This window comes from Muntiacus reevesi, chromosome 8, assembly GCF_963930625.1.
Source record: "Muntiacus reevesi chromosome 8, mMunRee1.1, whole genome shotgun sequence".
NCBI lineage: Eukaryota > Metazoa > Chordata > Mammalia > Artiodactyla > Cervidae > Muntiacus > Muntiacus reevesi.
The window spans coordinates 49,204,295-49,222,481 of record NC_089256.1 but is presented as its reverse complement, the minus strand read 5'-3'; the positions used below and the strand labels follow the sequence as shown (position 1 = coordinate 49,222,481).

Here is an 18,187-nt window from a genome sequence, read left to right as displayed (position 1 = left end):
AGGGTCGAGACAGTCCAGTTTGGCCTCTGGGCTGCTGATGAGAGATTAGGATTAGACTCCCTCTCTGCAGTCAAACACTCACTGGATTGGAACCTTGGAAACTTCCCAATTCAGCCTCTTAATTTCAGAAACGAAGCAACTGAGGCCAGGAGGAAGTGGTGATTTTTTTTTTTTTTAAACTACATGGTAAGTCGGGGGAGCGGCTGAACTGCTGCTTAGAATTCGAGGCTCCTATTTCAATGCTCCTCCACTGGGCCCTGTTGACTACACCGGCTCAGTGAGAACTCTCTACCTTCTGCTTCACGTCTTCTCCCTTTAGCTCCACCAGAAGGCGCAAGCAGCTCCTCTGGTGGGATGAGGGGGGAGTGGTAGCCGATTTGAAGGAAGAGGGAGAGGGAGGAGTAAATAGGGCCGGGCCCCTTAAAGGGGCGGGTTAATCCCGCAGGGCCCCGCCCCCTGGGGCGGCGCAGGCGCAGGCGGGGTCCAGGAACTCCGGCGGGAGGGCGGGCGCTCCTGGCTCTCGGGCCGGCGCGCTGGGCCGCAGCACCTGCGGGGGCCGGCGCAGGGCGCGGCGCCCGGCGGGCGGACCTCGACGCCCAGGAGCGAGGGCGGGGAGCCGGGACCGGGACTGGGGACGGAGCGGGAGGGGACAGTCCCCTCCCCTGGGGGACGGGGCGGAAGCAGCCGGCCGGGGGGCGGTGTGAGCGGGCGCAGAGGACAGCACCATCTGGAGGGGCGGGACCGCGCGGCCTCTGGGGGGCAGGCGAGTGCGTTGGGCAGTGCCGGTTGGGGGCCCCAGGCGGGGAGTTGTGCAGGAAGAGCGCGGCGGGCTCAGCCCAGGGCTGCCGGAGCAGCAGCCGCAGCGGGTCGGGGTTCTCAGCTGGGGCCCGCAGCAGCTTCGCGGGCTGAAGCTCGGCGTGGAGGAGCAGGGGGGCGTGGGTCCGGCGGTGCAGGAGGAGGGCGGGGTGGGCCCGGGGGTGCAGGAGCGGGGTGGCCGGGGCCACGAGCCCAGTCTGGGGGTGGTGTGGGGGCCGCCGGACGGCGCGGACTGGAGGCGCCCGCCGCCGTGGACTGGCTCCGCGGGCTGGCCGGTGGTGCAGGAGGAGGGGCTGGGGCCCCGCAAGCAGCACCAGGAGAAAGGGGAAGGTAGCCCCGCAGTGCAGGAGCGGGGGGAGGCCCGCACCGGGGTGCAGGAACGGGGGGAGGGGAGCCCACGCCGGCTGCTGCAGCAGCCCGAGCAGCTGTCCCAGCTCGGGGAGGGCTCTTGGGAGCGCAGAGACGAGCTCGAAAGTTCCGGGGAGCAGTACTGGGAGAGCTGCGGGCACCTCAGACGGGAGGCGGTGGTCCTGGGAGCGGTCCCGGCCCGTCGCAAGAGACTCGAACTGCTGGGGAGGGCCCGGCCAGTGGGGCCCCGGGGGCCTGAGGGGGAGGGACGTCTGGGGGTGCAGGAAGCGAATTGGCTGCCTGGGGTACAGGAGGGACAGGTGGTGCGGGCTGTCCAGGAAACATACCTGGACGGGAAGGGGTCCCAGGAGGGGGAGGGGCCCCCTGAGGGGCACAGGCTCCGGAGGCGCAGGCGGAGGAGGAGGTGGTAACCCACGGGCTGGCTGCTCGGCACCAGGGCCGGGCCGGGCCGGGCCGGGCCGGGGTCGAGGTGAGCGCAGGATGTAGGGGTTTGGGGAGAGGGGAGCAGAAGAGCACCGCGAACCTGGGGGCGTTGGAAACCACTGCCCGGTAGCAAGCAGTGTTCTGCTGGGTCCTTTTCTGCCACCTCGGCTGGGACATCGTAGAAGCAGTGTCTGCAGTGAGCCAGTGGAAGGCAGCAGGTAAGGAAGCCCAGTTCTGTTCTCAATTGGAATTGATGTGTTTGGAAGGAGGGGGCTGCAGTTATCGCAGGAGAGCGTGATCTCCGAACTGCCTTTTTTTCATTCCCCGTGTTTAAACCTGGAGAGGACCCAAACAGTGCAGTTTTCAACGGCAAGGCAGGGCCCCTCCCCCCAGCACTGTTTGTGCCAACTGGAGTGATGGGACATTTCCTTAGAGTCTAGACTGGCGGTGAGACTGTCTGGGCGGCTGCCAGGCCTGGGCAGAAGAAAGAGAGGGGTAGCCCTAGGGTGAGGTTACAGAGGAAGTAATCAGCACCCCCCCCCCCCCCCCCCCGCCCCCAGCCACACCGGTGGAGGTAGGGGTGCTTCATGCCCTAGCTGGGGCGGTGCAGTCAGCACAGGCTGTCTCACGTCCTCAAATCACATTCCAAAAAAGGGAAGGGGCAGCATTGCAAGGACAGGACCTTATCTTGTAACTGTAGCCATGTGAGCTGGGATGAGTGTGGCAACCAGTGACTTGGGCACGAGCCTGACCTGCTCCCGCCACACCTTCTTGTCACATTTGATTAATAGTGAGGGCCCAGAGCCAAGGATAAATAGTGGGCAGGAGGGTGGAGAGCCACTGGTGAGGCCCTGTCTCCGTGTGGGCTCTCAGGACCCCAGTCTGAAAATGAGGGAGAGGGGGGATATCTGCATCGTTGGACTTGGGGCATCCTGTGTGGCCCAGACCTTAGCCCCGCCCCAAGGAGGTGGACAGATGAGCAGCTGAGCTGTGGCATCATGAGTTCTGTACCAGCCAGGGTCAGCTTCCAGTCCAGCTTAGAGGTAGGGCTTGCAGAGGTGGGGGCTAAATTTGACTTCCTCTTGACTCCCTCATGGTTTGGGTGCCAGGCTGTTCACTCCTGCCCCATAGGGACTTGGTGGTTCATCTGTTGGCCTCGTCCTCTTAGGGATGCTCATCTCTTACCTGGCACTGTGTGGGTTCTTGCTTCTTCAGCCCTCAGGTGGAGGTGGGTGCAAAATTGCTGCCTGTCTCAGGACTGTCGCCAAGACCCATCTCTGCCCCAGCCCAGGGAGTGACTCTGAGTCAGATGGCCCCCAGAACCCCTGTCCCAACCGGACTGGGTGGAGATAGTCCTTTTCTGTCGGGCATGGGGAGTGGTGGTGGCGTCCTCGGCAGGCAGCTGCTGGGACTCCGCTGGAGGAGCCGGTTAGCCTGCTCCCCTTGCAAACCCAAACTTGACTGTCAGCTTCATCCCACGCCTGCCTGTCATCCTGCCACCACAAGCCCTCAGGCACCGGAAGTTCAGCTGCTGTGTCCAAGGTGTCTGGCTCTTTGGGGATGGCCAGACTGGTTCTGGCTCTCTGGTTTCAGTGGAGAGAATTGTTCTAAACACGGACACACAAGCTCACACCTTTACCCTTTCTCAGGTTGATTCTTGAATTTGTGGTAGATGAGAGAAAGAGGACTTTGGCAAGTCTGGGTTTAAACCATTTACTAGCTGTGTAACCCTCTGAGGCAAGATGATGTCTCTGGGCTTCGGTTTCCTCCTCCATGAGGGGGTCTGCTATTTTCCCAACTGTCCTCAGCGCAGAGAGCTCAGACCCTTTGCCAGCCTAGCGTCCACCTTCCTAGGAGCCATGGGAGTGGACATTAGGTAGGAGGGATTGGCACTCCCAGACCTTTTCCTGTGTCCCTGAAGTCCATGATTATTCCCCTGCCCTGTGTTTTATTCTGGAAGACGAGGTGCTTTTTCATTTTTTATAACGACTTTATTGAGGAACATATTGGAACATATTTAAAACGTAATTTAATAAGTTTTAACATTTGTATATACCTGTAAAACTACCACCGCAATCAAGATAACGAACATACCCATTATTTCCAAACTCCCCTCAAAAAGTTTTTTGTGCCCCTTTGTAATCCATTCATCCTACCCCTTCTCTGCCATCCCCCTTCCCTAGGTAACAGTGGTCTGCTTTCTGTTACTACACATTAGTTCACATTACCTAAAATTTATGTAAAATGGAATCATACAGTATTTTTGTTTGTTTGTTTTGACTTGGCTTTCTTTAAGTCAGCATAATTATTTTGAGATTCATCCATGTTCTTGTGTGTATCAATTGCTTATTCCTTTTTATTGCTGAGTAGTATTCCTTTGTATGTGCATACCACAGTCTCTCTATCCATTAACCTCCTGATGGGTTGTTTTCAGTTTTTGGTTATTACAGTAAAACTACTATGAGCATTCGTATAAGTCTTTGTATGGACATATACTTTTATTTCTCTTGGATAAATCTTTAGGACTGGAATAGTTGGAGCATATGGTAGATGTACATTTCATTTTTTAACAAAGTGCCAGACTGCTTTCCAGAGTGGTTGTACCATTTTACATCCCCACCAAATGTGTATGAAAGTTCTAGTTTGCTACTTTGTCAGCATTTGTCAGTCTCTGTAAATTTAGACACACTAATAGGTCTGTGATGGTATCTCGTTTTGGTTTTAATTTGCGTTTATGTAATGACTAATGTTGAGCATCTTTTCACGTGCTTATTTGCCATCTGTTTATCTTTGGTGATGTGTCTGTTCAAATTGTTTACCCATTTTTTAATTGTGTGGGTTTCTTTTCCGTTCTAAGTTTTGGGAGTTCTTTTGTATTCTGGGTTCAAACCTTTTTGAGATATATGATTTGAAAATATTTTCTTCCAGGCTTTGGTTTCATCTTGGTTCTCCTCACTGTGTCTTTCAGAGAGCCAAAGTTTTAAATTTTAATGAACCTCAATTTACCAATGTGTTCTCTCATAGATTTTGCTTTTGGTGCCTTAAGAACTCTGCCTAACTGAAAGCATGATGGTTTTCCCCTATAACTTTTATAGTTACGGATTTTACATTTAGGTCTATGGTCTATTTGGGTTTAATTCTTGGGTTAGTATATGGTGCAGGGTGTTCAGTTTTTTGCATGTGGAGGTCCAATTGTTTACCAGAATTTTTTGAATAGACTTGTTTCTCCATGGAGTTGTCTTTGTACCTTTATTGAAAATCAGTTGTGTGTGTGTAGATCTGATTGTGCATTTTGTTTTGTTCCATTGATCTAACTTTTCTATCTTTATCCCAGGACCACATTATCTTGATCACTAGATTTTATTGTAAGTCTTGAAATCATGGAAAGATCTTGAACTTCATTCTTCCTTTTCAGAATTGTTGTAGTTATTTTAGGTTTGTTGCACATTTGTATTTTAGAACCGTTTGTTAATTTCTACAAAATAGCCTGCTGGAATTGCATTGACTCTATAGACCAATTTGGGGAGAATTGATATCTTAGCAATATTGAACCTGACCAGTGAACAATGTATATTTCTGTTTATTTAGAATTGCTATCTTAGAATATTGAACCTGACCCATGCACAACGTGTACCTCTGTATTTATTTAGACTTTTAAGAATTTCACCAATGTTTTGTAGTTTACAGTGTACAAACCTTTTAAATCTTTTGTCAGATATATCCTTAAGTATTGCATATTTTTGATGTTGTTATAAATGGCATTTTTAATGGAATTCAGCATTTTGTTTAAAAACTTACCTACCTCAATTGTGGCAAAATATACACAACAGAAAATTTACCGTGTTAACCATTTTTAAGTGTATAGTTCAGTAGGGTTAGGTACATTTATGTTGTGCAACTATTGCTGTCATCCATCTCCAGAACTTTTTTTTATCTTGCAAAACTGAAACTCTGTACCTATTAATCGACCTCTGTATTCCTCCTTCTACCTCAGCCCCTGGCAATGACATTCTACTTTCTGTCTCTATGAATTTGACTACTCTAAATACCTCATACAGTATTTGTCCTTTTGTGAGTGGCTTTTTTGACTTATCATAATGTGTTCAAGGTTAATCCATGTTGTAGCATGTGTCAGAATTTTTTTCTCTTAAGGCTGAATAGTCATCCATTGTATGACTATATTGCATTTTATTTATTCATCAATCAATGATTACTACAACCTTTTGCTATTGCCAACAATGTTGGTGTAAAATGGTGTTGTTTTTTAAATTTCAATTTCCAATTTTTTTACTTCTGAATATTATATACTCATATCTTCCCACCTTGCTAAACAGACTTGTTCTAGTAGCTTTTTTGTATCTTCCACTGGATTTTATACATAAACTGTCATGTCATCTGCTAGCAGAGGCAGTTTTACTTCTTCTTTTCTGATGTTTATGTTATTTTATGTTTATGTTTATTTATGTTTATGTTATTTCTTCTTCTTGCCCGATTGCACTGGCTAATCCTCTGGTATAATATTAGGTGGAAGATTAGATACATTGTTCCTGATCTTCAGGGGAAAGTGTTCAGTATTTCACCATTATGAATAGTTTAAGTTTTTCATGTATGATCTTTATCAATTTGAAGAAGCTCCCTTCTATTCTTATTTTACTGGGATTTTTAATAGAAAATCCATAGAAATGGATGTTGGATTTTGTCAAATGTCTTTTTCTGTGTTTATCAAAATGATCATAGGATTTTCTTTTTTAGTTAGTGTGTGGAATTGTAATGCATTAATTTTTTCAAATGCTAAATCAACCTTGCATTCCTGAGACAAGCTCCATTGGGTCATGATGATTATTCTTTCTATTGTTGAATTCTGTTTTCTAAAGAATTTGTTAAGATTTTTTGCATCTATTTTTATGAGGATAGTTTTCTTTCCTTGTAATGTCTGCAGGATTCATGATATACATCTTTAATTTATTATAGTCTGCCTTCAAGTGATGTAAGAACCATAAAATAGTATGTTTTCACTTTTTATTTCTTTTATGCAATTATTATAAAAAATTTTATTTATGCATGTGACAACCCCCATGCAGCAATGGTAAAATATTTGTTTAAACAGAAAATTTATCTTTTAAAGTATTTTGGACAGTAAGAAAAATATGTTAACTATTTAACCATGTAGTTGCCATTTCCAGTGCTATTCATTTCTTTGCAAAAATCTATGGTTCTATATTGGATAAGGAAGTGGCAGCCCAATCCAGTATTCTTGCCTGGGGAATCCTGTGCATAGAGAAGCCTGGTAGGCAACAGTCCATGGGGTTGCACAGAGTTGGACATGACTGAGCAACTTTCACACACACACGTTTCTATGTGGTATTATTTTTCTTCTGTCTGAAGGATTTCTTTTAACATTTATTGTAGTGCAGGTCTGCTGATACTGAATTCTTTCAGCTTTTGTATATTTAAACAGTTTATTTAGTCTTTAATGATATAGTGCCTCTGTTCTCTCATTTCCATTGTTTTCTGCAAGAAATTTCTTGAAGGCAGAAATTTGTTGTCATCTTTGTTCCCTATATGTAGCAAGTCTCCCTTGCGTTTCCCAACTACTTTTTGAGATGTTATCACTGACTTTGAGCAATTTGGTTATGATGTGCAATGATATAGTTTTCTTCTTGTGTCTTGTGTTTACTCATTGAGCTTCTTGAATCTGTGGGCTTTTAGTTCCCTGTTCTGTAGCCTGGAAACTCAACTATAGGGCTGACTTCCTCTGTTTCCTGTCTCCTAGGTATCACTGGTCTTTGTATCTTGGTATACAGTGTCTTCAAAACCATTTTGTATATTTTGTCCATTTTTCTGTTGTTTCTGTCAGGAGGGTAAGTTTGATCTATATTGTTTTGTCTTGGCCAAAGATGGGGACTTTACTTTAATTCTCTCATTACCACCCTCTACTCTTCCCATCTTCCAATCCATCCACTGTGGATGTATTTCATTTTTTCTTCAATCTGCTATTCATTGTTTATGGTGTGATGTAGTAAACTGTGACTTTTCTTTTCCTGCACCCTTTTTTGTTTTTCCTGGAGTTGACTTTTCTTGTTTGCTTAGTTTTCTATGTGCCTAGTGTCTCCACTAGCTGTCTAAATTTCTCAGGATGTCAATTCTGTTAAGAATTCTATCAAATTCACCTTTCTGAAGAAGTCTCTTTCAGACCTTGTGCTCTGACGGCATGGATTAATTGTTCTCTATCACTGATGCTTAGCTGTCCTGCTGGGCTCTCCCTTTCAGTATCCTGGGCATTTCCATCACTGCCTTTCTGTGTTGCATCCCACTTCCTATCTTCCCCTTTGTTGGTTTATTCTCTAGTTTGGTATATCACATCGTTCAATAGTTTCCCAAGAGGAGGGTGAAAGAGTGGTAGATTATTCTGAGACCTTGCCAGTCTGATACTCAAGTCACTTAATTACTGAATATAGAGCTCTAGGCTGGAAATGGGCTTCCCTGATCGCTCAGTTGGTAAAGAATCTGCCTGCAATGTAGGAGACCCCGGTTTGATTCCAGGGTTGGGAAGATCTGCTGAAGAAGGGATAGGCTACCCACTCCAGTATTCTTGGGCTTCCCTTGTGCTCAGCTGGTAAAGAATCCGCCTGCAATTTGGAAGACCTAGGTTCGATCCCTGGGTTGGGAAGATCCCTTGGAGAAGGGAAAGGCTACCCACTCCAGTATTCTGGCCTGAAGAATTCCATGGACTGTATAGTCCTTGGGATTGCATACAGTCCATGGGGTCACAAAGAGTTGGACATGACTGAGCGACTTTCACTTTTAGGCTGGAATCTTAAAAACATTGCTGTTAAGTTCTAGAGTTAACATTGATGTCTAAAGTCATTCCCAGTCCTTGTTTTGTCCCCTTGCCCATAAGTTTATAGCGTCTTTTCTTCATCGCCAATATTCTTTAATTATTTGGTGTGGACTTTTGCTCTACATTGTGGCAATTCTCCGTACTTTTTCCTCCATCCCTTCTGTTGTGATTTTAGCAATTTTGATAGCAGAAAATGTCTGTTAATGTTATTTTATCCCATGGCATGGATGAGATAGACAGAAAACTACTAAATTCACCGTAAGTTTTAATAGAAACATTGGAAGAATGGGTTAGGGTTTTTGGCTCGGGAAATACCCATATTTCTATAAAAAACAAACAAACAAAAAAACACCTTTTTTTTTTTAAAAGGACTTAATTTGCTAACATTTTAAGACTCAGATTTTTAAAAATTAGGAAAATTAAGAGAAGTGTGTGAATCTAAGGAAGAAATTTTCAGAATGAATTTCTTAGAAATTTAGTAGAATGATTTTTCCATCCACTGACATTAATAGGATTTAGTGTTAAGAATTATCATCTGTATTGTAAGTAGTCCTGTAAACTGGTGTTCATGGCCATGATGAGAAGAGCCTTCTGAGAGTGGTCAGGGTCAGTGGGGGAGAATATTTGAAAACAGGACTGTTCTGGCCAGGACCAATGATTAGCACAATTATAGGCTTTCTCCAGAGCAGCAGTTCTTAACCCCTGTCTGGATTCATCTGAAGAGACTTAAAGATATGGTGCCTAAATCTCACTTAGACCAAGTTTAGAATCTCGGTGGGTGGGACCCATACATTGACCCATTCCTACCCACCAGGTGATTTTTTAATACACAGCTAGTGCAGAGAACCACTGCTCCAGAGTTTAGCAGAGACCCTTGCTTCTCAGAGTGTAGACTAAGGACGATCACATTATCACTGGGAGCTTGTTAGAAATGCAGAACTTAGACCCTCCCCAATATCTGTGAAATCTGAATCTGCATTTTAACAAGATTCCTCAGGTGATCTCTATGGGCATTAAAGTTTGGGAAATAGTACCTCAACTATTTATTCAACAAGTAGACTTGCAAATAGATCTGTTGAGCAAATTTATAAGCACCTACTGCAGGGCAAGACTGCTGGGAGGGGTGGTGATGGGTCTGTTGAATTTTTTATGTCTCCTGTCCTATTTGTAATTTTTTATTCCACTTGTTTAAAAAAAATAATATCCTTTTCTTGTTTTATATAAGAAGACAAGATAAAACATCTTGTCTCTCTCAGGATATTAATGAGCATTTTCTGTCAAAAATTTTCTTCTCTTGTGTAGTCTGTTTCTTCTCAGTTCCTTTTTTCTATATTTTACTTTCTTCCATGTTAGAAGCTTTGCTTGGGTGTCTGAAAATTTTTTTTGTCCTCTGCTCTTGACTACAAAGCACTGGGTGGTCTTATTGACATAGCTTCTTTGTATGGTGACCTGGCTGGACAGTTTGAGGGGAACTCCCAGTGTTGGTTTCTTTGTATCTTTCTTGCCTGATCAGAGTCCCCAGAAAGGATACCCCTGTCTTCTGCTAGGCGATGGAGGCCTGGCTGCATGTTGCTGGAGGGAATGGAGAAGGGTAACTAGAATCGCCATATCTATGTGTGCTTTCCTTTTTGGGGCCACGACACCTGGTTCTCAGCCAAACCTGCTGTGCCAGTCAGAGGCTTGCAGTTTACCTCTGAAGGAAAGTCCCGATTTTGCTGGGTGGTACCAGGGCAGCCACCCAGTGGCTTTGTACTGGGGAGGGAGTCCAGAGGGGTCTTATGCTTCTTAAACAGCTTTTAACTAATCCTGTGTATTTTTAGCACTTCTCTCTGTCTCCTGTTCTTCTTCTAGAGGTTTCTGGGACCGCTAGTGTCCAGGTCTTCTGAAGATTCTGTGGGGGGCAATCAGGCACTTTTCACCCTGAGATTGGGGATTTTCTCAGATCTGCTCCCCGTAGCCACTAGCTCATCTGCTTTCTGACTTCTAAAGCTTTGTTGTGGTTTTTCTCCTCTGCTCTTCTCCCTGTCCTTAGGACTTTTGCCATTCAGAAGGTTTCTCTTTTGACAATTGCCACCTCAGTAGGGCTTCGGGAAGAAGTGGAATTACACACATGTGTGCCATCCGTCTTTTCCGGAAACCTCTGTCCCCTCTTTAAACTTCTTCGCAGGATCTGTGAATTCATTCAGTTAAATATAAACAATAGGATTCCAGTCCTGCCCTCCATGAGCCCCAGTCCTCCAACCAAGCTGTTTGGTGTCCGGTTGTATATGGACTGAATTCTGGTGCACCTGTTACCCTGGTCATGTGACCAGGTCATGTGACCCTGGTCATGTCCCCAGAGCCTCAGTTTCCTCATCTGTAAAACTGGGATAATGTAGGGTAGTAAGGGGGAAGGTTATTCAGGCAATAAAAAATAAAAGCTTTTAGTAAAGAACTTGCACACAGTGTTTTTTTGAGGACCCAGGTTGTGACTTCTTCTTCATACTCCCCCAAACCTAGCACAGTGGTGAGCACATAGAGGAGCACTCCTCCTTCAGCATCTCTAGGTTCTGGGAGCCACGGGCTTCTGCTGGAGGTGAGAACTCCGGGTTCTTTCTGTCTCTGCCTGTCTCTGCCTGGATGCTGTGCCTCCTCCCAGGCCCCAACCTTGGCAAGGCTGCCCCTTCATGGCTAGAAGGGAATCACCATTGCTCTGAACTGTTGATCTCCCCTGACTCTTAGGGATCCAGTCCCTATGACAACTTCTAAGGCGCCTGAGACCTGGCATGGCCCTTCGCTTTCAGGGTCTCAGTTTCTTTATGGCTAAAATGGGTGGGATTTAGGGTATCTTAAAATATCTTGTAATCCCTGACATTTCTCTCCCTCCCACCTCTGGACTCCTCCTCTCCCAGTTCAGCAGTCTACCCTGCACTGGATATTCCTAGTTCCTGGGGTTCTGGTGTGGACATGGTCCCAGGGAAATGAGCAGTCCCACTGAGAGTAAATGCTCTCCAGTTCACAGCTCTGGCTTCATTCCCCACCCCACCTCCAGGCCCCAACAATAGGCCCCTTCAGCTCTAGGCTCTTGCTGAGGGGGTGGGGGTGGGGTGAGGCCTGAGCCGGACCAGCCCTGGAAGAGCTCTGGGAGTGGCTGGCTGCTGGGAGCTGGACTCCATCCTTCTCTTCCCTGGAGCCTGTACTTCTGGGCCTTGGTGCCGTGATGATGCTTGGGCCAGAGGGTGCTGAGAGGCAGTTCGCTGCCGTGCCCTGCATCCCAGCCCTGGCACTCAGGCGTGTGTGGTGCGCGTGTGCAAGAGACCCAGACAGCTGCTGGAATTTACCCACTGACACAAGCTGGTGGTGTTTATATGCGGGGGAGGGATGCTTCAGGAATGTGTCAGGACTCTCAGTACGTCCCCTCTCTGGGTGTCAGGGTTGGCACGCCAGTCTTCAACTGGTGGAGCATGAAACAGCTACGAAACACTTTCAAGACCAAATGGATAGATGTGGGGAGGTGTTGGGCTCAGCCTGGGTCTGTGTAGTGGTGTTTAGTCAGCTTCTTCCCTTTGCTTTCTGAAAGTTACACTTCCTTCTCTGTTGGAGTCAAAGGCGATGAGGCAAAGGAGAGTCCCGGTACCTGGCGTGTCGGTCCCGGCTTCCACGCCCTGCCTTCCCATCCCTCACTCCCTAGTCCCTGTCCTTTCTCTCTCTTTGAGGCTGGGATGCCTGACAAACCAGACCTCCTTCCCATCAGTCAACCCTGTGGCATCCTTTACCCCAGCTCTCCCTCCCTCAGCATCTCCATCCAGTCTGATGAGAAGGCAGCCTTCAGTCAAAACTCCCCCTCTGTCTTGAGGGACTGCCGTGCTGTCCCTGGGGCTGAAATAGCTTTGTGGGAGCAAAGTAGCTTTGTAGTTCTGGGACAAGGGTAATTGTAATGAGATTGGTAGCCCCTCTTCCCACAAAGGTACTTGCTTTTCTGGATTAGAAATAATGACGGGGGTTAGGGGGTGAGGGGGGAGCAGAGCAAAGCCAGAGTCGACGAGGGCACCCAGGCTTATTCCTGGTATTCACTGGATGTAAGGTGGCACCAGCTCACTGGAATAGAGACAGGCCTCCTTCCCAGGGTCCACCACAAAGGCTTGAGGTCCTTTTCAGCGAACTCTCTTGACCGGGTGCCTTGCCAGATTCTTCCTTCAGGGTGACAGATATAAACAGATGGTTATTTTACTAAGTACAGACCACAAGAGAGGTACATATGTAGGGCTCCCTCAATAGAATTTTATATTAATACAGAGTGGTACAGAAACAGTGACCCTTAAAGGATCAGAGCATGAGAATTAAAACATTTTTTTCTTTCTTTTGACTATTTTCCACATGTACTATTATGTGATATGCCACTCTTGTTTTCAAATATACTTTAACAAGATAACATAGGAAGCATTGTGGGGGGGGGAACCATTTGGGAATAGGAAATAGGAATTTACAAAGGAGGTGATGTTTTATCTGGGTCTTGAGGGATGTGTAGGAGTTCATGATGTAGACAGTAAATCACAAAGCATAGCGCAAAGACATTAAGCTCCAGGAAAGGGTATTTGATTTGGTTGGAATATGGAGACGTTTGAAGGAAATGATAAAAGATGTGGAGGTGGACAAATATACAAGAGGTGGATTGTGAATGGCCTTGTAGTTGGCTCGGTGAGGAGTTACAGAAGGATGTAGGCAGGAAAGGAACTTCAGATCTGTGTTCAGGTGACAGTGTAACAGTAGGGAACTATGTACCAGATGCTGCACTAAGTGTGCTATTCGTGAACTCACTGAGTTTGCACTTGATGAAGGAGGCACTGTTTATTTCCATTTTACAGATAAGGAAATTGAGGCTTAGAGGCTGTCATTGGCCCAAATGATTAGAGAGTGATACAACCAAGATTTCTGTTCAGGTTCTTTCTGACTCTTGTCCCAGTGAGATTGATGGGAGGAAGAATGAGGAGGCAAAGAGCAGATTTTATGGTCTGCCCCATGGGGGAGTAGGGAGTTATGGCCAGGGAGCCCAGGGTGAGGTTTCCAGCCTAGGTGGCCGGCGTTGGCTTGTGACATTATCAGTTTGGATACAGGAGCACACGGTAGCTCGTTTTAAGGCGGGGCAGACTGAGCTCAGTGTGGACAAATAGACTTTGTGGTACCCATGCATCCCCCTGCTGGAGCCAGCTGGGCATGTCTGGAAACACAGGTCTAGAGCTTCAGGAGCTCAGGAATGTACATGAGGCTAATCATCGGAGCCCTGGGAGGAGAGGAGGTGATCCCCACCCCCCACCCCAGGTACAGAGAGAAGGAAGGGAAAGTTTCAAAGTCTTAGGAAATACCAGCAGTTAAGGAGATGGGTGAAGAACCTTCAGGGTTAGTTAGACTCAAGGCCTGTGGGCCCAGAAGTGCTGGCAAATATGCCTTAGCCTTGACTGTCCCAGGACCTCAGCTGCCAAGCTCCCCTGGAAGGGAGTAGGTCGCTGTGTCCTGGAGATGGAGAGGGTGTGGACAGCCATGGTGTGTGTCTGAATCACCCTCTTCTCTCCCTTGGCCTGTGGCCAGCCTCCTCCCAGACCAGTGTGATTTCAGACCTGGGATGACCTGAAGGAGTGAGGTTTCCTGGTGCAGTTCCTCTGGGATGAAGTCCCACGGGGACCAGCCTGACCTTGGTCCAGAAGCTTAGGCCCTGCACACAAGAGGGTGAGTTGAAGTTGACTGGGCTTGGTGGGGCGAGCATGTGGAGGCAAGATAATCCTCAGGTCAGAAGAAGAGCCATAACCTACCCCCTGCCCCCCCCCCCCCCTTTCTCCTCTCCTATGTGTTATCTTCCCTCCAGGGCCTGGAGAAGATGGAGGGCAGAGGTGGCAGAGGGCTGGCCTGGAGGTGGGGTTGGCATATATTCCCGAGAATACGGTAGATTGTTTTGGAAAAATCCTCTGGCCGGAAATTACATGTCACGTCTGCTCCTCAGTGTGGATTTGTCACTCCACTGATGCTGTCAGAGAGCCTGGGGGAGGGGAGTGGACAGCAGAGGCAGGCTGGTTCCTGGCCATTATCGGCTCCCTTTGGAGATAAGGGGCCAAGTTGTTGATCACAGGGTGTACCTGTGGGCTGGGTTCCCCAAACCCGAGAGGCAGTTTGGATCTTGTGGATGTCTTGTAACAGGATGGCATTAGGAGGCAAGAGATTTAGGAAGGGAGGAGGTAGGGAGAAAGCAGGAAGGGGGAATGCTTTAGATCGGACCCTTTATCCAACCTGGAGAAGGGATGTATGGGCATCTTTTTCAGCCTCTCTCTCTCCACAGTCTCCTGAGTTTGGGTTCCTGCCGCTGTTCCCAAAACCAGTTTCTGCCTTCTGGAGCTCTGGAGCCCTGCAGTAGGCGCAGAGGCGCTTCTGCCCAGAATAAGCACCCCGCCTGGTAGGGTCGCTTCCCTGGTGGCTCAGCGGGAAAGAATCTGCCTGCAGTGCTGGAGACCCCCGTTCGACCTCTGGGTCAGAAAGATCCCCTGGAGAAGGGAATGGCAACCCACTCCAGTATTCTTGCCTGGAGAATCTCATGGACAGGGGAACCTGGTGGGCTGCAGTCCATGGGGTCGCAAAGAGTCGGACACGACTGAGTGACTTACAACACACACCCTGGCAGGGTCATCCCATGTACCAACATGCTTCAAGGTGGAGAAGGAACTTTTGAAGACAGTGAGCCTTATGGGAACTTACTTGGTGCCCACTTGGGATCTCTTTCCTCAGTCCCGAGGTGGTGTGTGTTAATGTCTCAGCGTTTCCCTCCTCCCCTGCCCCAAACCCCAAAGGGGTGAGGGTGCCTTGAGCTCAGCCCTAAATAGCTGGTGCCGAGGAGTCAGTGGATGCTTCACATGCCATGGTAATGAGAGGGTGTGCATGTGGCACCTTGGGGCCCTCCGGGAGGAAGTGGGCCTTCTGCAGTGGGCCTTCCTCCATTGGCAGTGTCATCCTGGCAGTGGGGGGACGGCCGGATTGGACGCATGTTGGAGCAGCTCCTCCAGCAGGGAGTGTGGGTGCTTGCACTCTTCTGAGGCCAGAGAGGTCAGCCCCAGTACTCTCCCCAGCCCTGAAGGCTCTGAGCTCCCTGGCGCTGGGCCAGCACAGTCTAGGGGCGGGATGGGGGAGGGACGGCGGCAGGGAGAAGTCAAGGCCGAGAGACGAGGCGGGGGCTGCGGTGGCCTGCGGTCTTCCCCGTGCAGACGCCGGGGGCGTGGCTTCCATAGCCGGCGAGGAGTGGGCTGGGCAGGTTAGCTCGGAGTGCGGAGCGGCAGTGCGGAGCCGCGGCGGTGCACTGCGGAGCCTGCCAGGTGGGCGCATTCTTGGAGCCAGGTAGAAGCTGGGCTGGAAGGAGAGGTTTCAGGCCCCAAGGTCTAGAGGGAGGGTCTCGGGTTGAGTCAGGGTAGGGGCTCTCGGATGGACCTCCCCCCAATCATGGAGGATGGGGGCCCATGAATTCCCAGGACCTGGTCGGTGGATCTGGGGTCCTGGAGGCGGCCAGGGGCTGAGGGGAGCTGTGGGTCTGTGGTCTGTGGTCAGTAAAGGTGCGGACCCACACCTGGCTCTCTGGGTCGGGGCGGGAGGGCAGCTGGCGGCGCTGCTCTGCAGAGAGGTGGCTCCTTGGAATGGAGGCTGGGATTGGGGGAAGGGCAGCCGCAGGCACAGCGGGAGAGGCCGCTAACCAACCCGCTCTGCTCGGGCTGCAGGTGGCAGATGTGGGGCGCCTGTGGGGCAGAGGACCCGGCCTGCCGCTGGCTGGGGCGCTATAACGGCCCCTGCCCTCCTTCTGAAGGATGTCGGAGGCTCGGCCCCTCAGGACGCAGGGCAGTGACGCTGCCGGTGCGCTGGAGCGGTGGGGGGCTGCGGGAGGGCTCTGCTCCCCTCTGTAGCCCGAAAGCCGGGAGTTTGGATTTCATGGGGGAGAGATCTGCATATCAGCGCCTGACTGGGGCCGAGGAGGAACCGCAGGTAAAGGGGCAACCAGATAGCCGGGACCCCGTCGTCTGCTGGTGAGCTGAGGACAGCCTGTCAGGAGTGAGGGGTATCTATGCTTCTGGGCCCCAGGACAGATCCTGGGGGCTAGGAGGCTGGGTGGAGAAGGGTGGTGTGTTTGTGTGGGGGGTAGGATGGGGCAAGTCAGTGGTGATGAATTCCTGTTGCTGACATCTGCTTCAGTGTCTCTGAGTCCTTAGGACCCGATTAAGCTGCCCTTTGGGCTTGCCTTAGTGCTGCATGGGAGCATTGGGAACACTGCCAGGATATGGATTTTAGTCTTTCACGGACACAGAGTCCCTGTGCCTGGACATTCCCTCTTGCGGCTTTATGAATCTGCATATTAAGCCAAATGTCCCTGTTTGCTTTGGAAAATATGATCAGGGTGTTTATGGGTCTGCCTCCCTTACCCTTGGAGATCAAGCACTCTCTCTCTTGGCCAATAGAGGGCAGTGACTGCCAGGACAAAGCTGGGGAAGGAGGGTGCTGTTTTCCTAGGCTGGTAGAAAGGGGTCCAGAGCTGACCCCTGACCACGCTTTGCTTTTCTTCACAGCCTTCTACAGCTGGATTGCTGAGCAAGCTGTTGAGGCTTGTTCTTACCTGACGTGCAAGGGGAGAATCAGGTCTGGGGTTCCAGTGAGTTTGGGACACATCTTTCTGGGCGGTTGTAATTTTCAATTCGGCCCTTCCAATCCAGCAGTGCCCGCAACTTTCGATAGAGGGAGTGATCCTGCTTAAATTGTCCCCTTTAAGTCAGATGCCTGGGTCTCCTTCAGGGTGGTGCTTGGTGGGAGGTGGGTGATAAGCTCCTCTATGCTCTGGGCATTGTGTGCCAGCATTTAGGGGGAAGTTAGCTCCAGTGTGACCGCGACCTGACCTTGTCTTGTCCGTTAGCTGTGATTCCATTCTAAGACTGGTGATTCACTGGGACCCAGGAGAGGCTGCACCTGGCTGGCATCATAAGTGTTGGGTGGTGGGGGATGAGAGGGGGATGGGAAAGAGGGGCTGATTGCTGGGGGTGTCCCATTCCCCCCCGCCCTGGATCAGGTCAGGAAATGTCTGTCCCTTCAAGCAGCTCCTTGCCAGGAAGGTCAAGCATTGAGAGAGAGGCCCTAGAAAGAACCTGGGATGCTGACTCCCCAAAACTCTCACCCCAGCTGCCTGCTCCACCAGCCAGCTGGGGCTCCCAGAGCTGGTGGCCAGCTGGAGAGGGACAAGAGAGCAGTGTGCAAGAAACAGGGGCTCCCTAGGCATGGCTGAGGGTGGGGGCTGAGGGAGCCTGAGAGAACTTCCTGCAGCTGTCAGGTGTGTCTGGGGGCTGTAGTGAGGGGGGTGTAGGAGCAGCTGGCGCCCTTGAGGAGGGCCAGAGGGATCAATTGTCAGCTCTAGGAACACGGAGGGCCGAGAGGGGTTGATGGAGTGACGCAGTTCCCTCTAGCTGTGACTGTTGTTCCTGTGTGTAGGTGCTGTTCAGGAGACATCTTATAGCCTGGAATCCTATAGTTTTGGGGTGGGGCCATTGCAGGGTTTAGGGGCTTATTTGTTTGTTTTGAGGGAGCTTTGGATATCGGCCAGCTGGTCTGGGGAGGAGGCATCCTGGGTGATGTGCGTGGCAGACAAGGGAACCCCCGGGGAGGGGGTGGAGGTTCCTCACCGTCCCCCCCACCCCCACCCACCCTTGGCTGGACTGCCCCACTCTGGCAGGCTGCCAGAGTCCTATTTCC

General features: G+C 49.6%; 1 protein-coding gene across 1 annotated transcript in view; it reads left to right on the top strand.

Moving 5' to 3' along the window:
* Positions 1 to 1,311: 1,311 nt before the first annotated feature.
* Positions 1,312 to 18,187, top strand: part of TNK2 (tyrosine kinase non receptor 2) — a 39,948-nt gene continuing 23,072 nt past the window's right edge. Inside the window, exon 1 of the mRNA XM_065942413.1 lies at positions 1,312 to 1,826. The gene's annotated coding sequence lies outside the window, so the exon portion shown is untranslated. The remainder of the gene's footprint in view (positions 1,827 to 18,187) is intronic.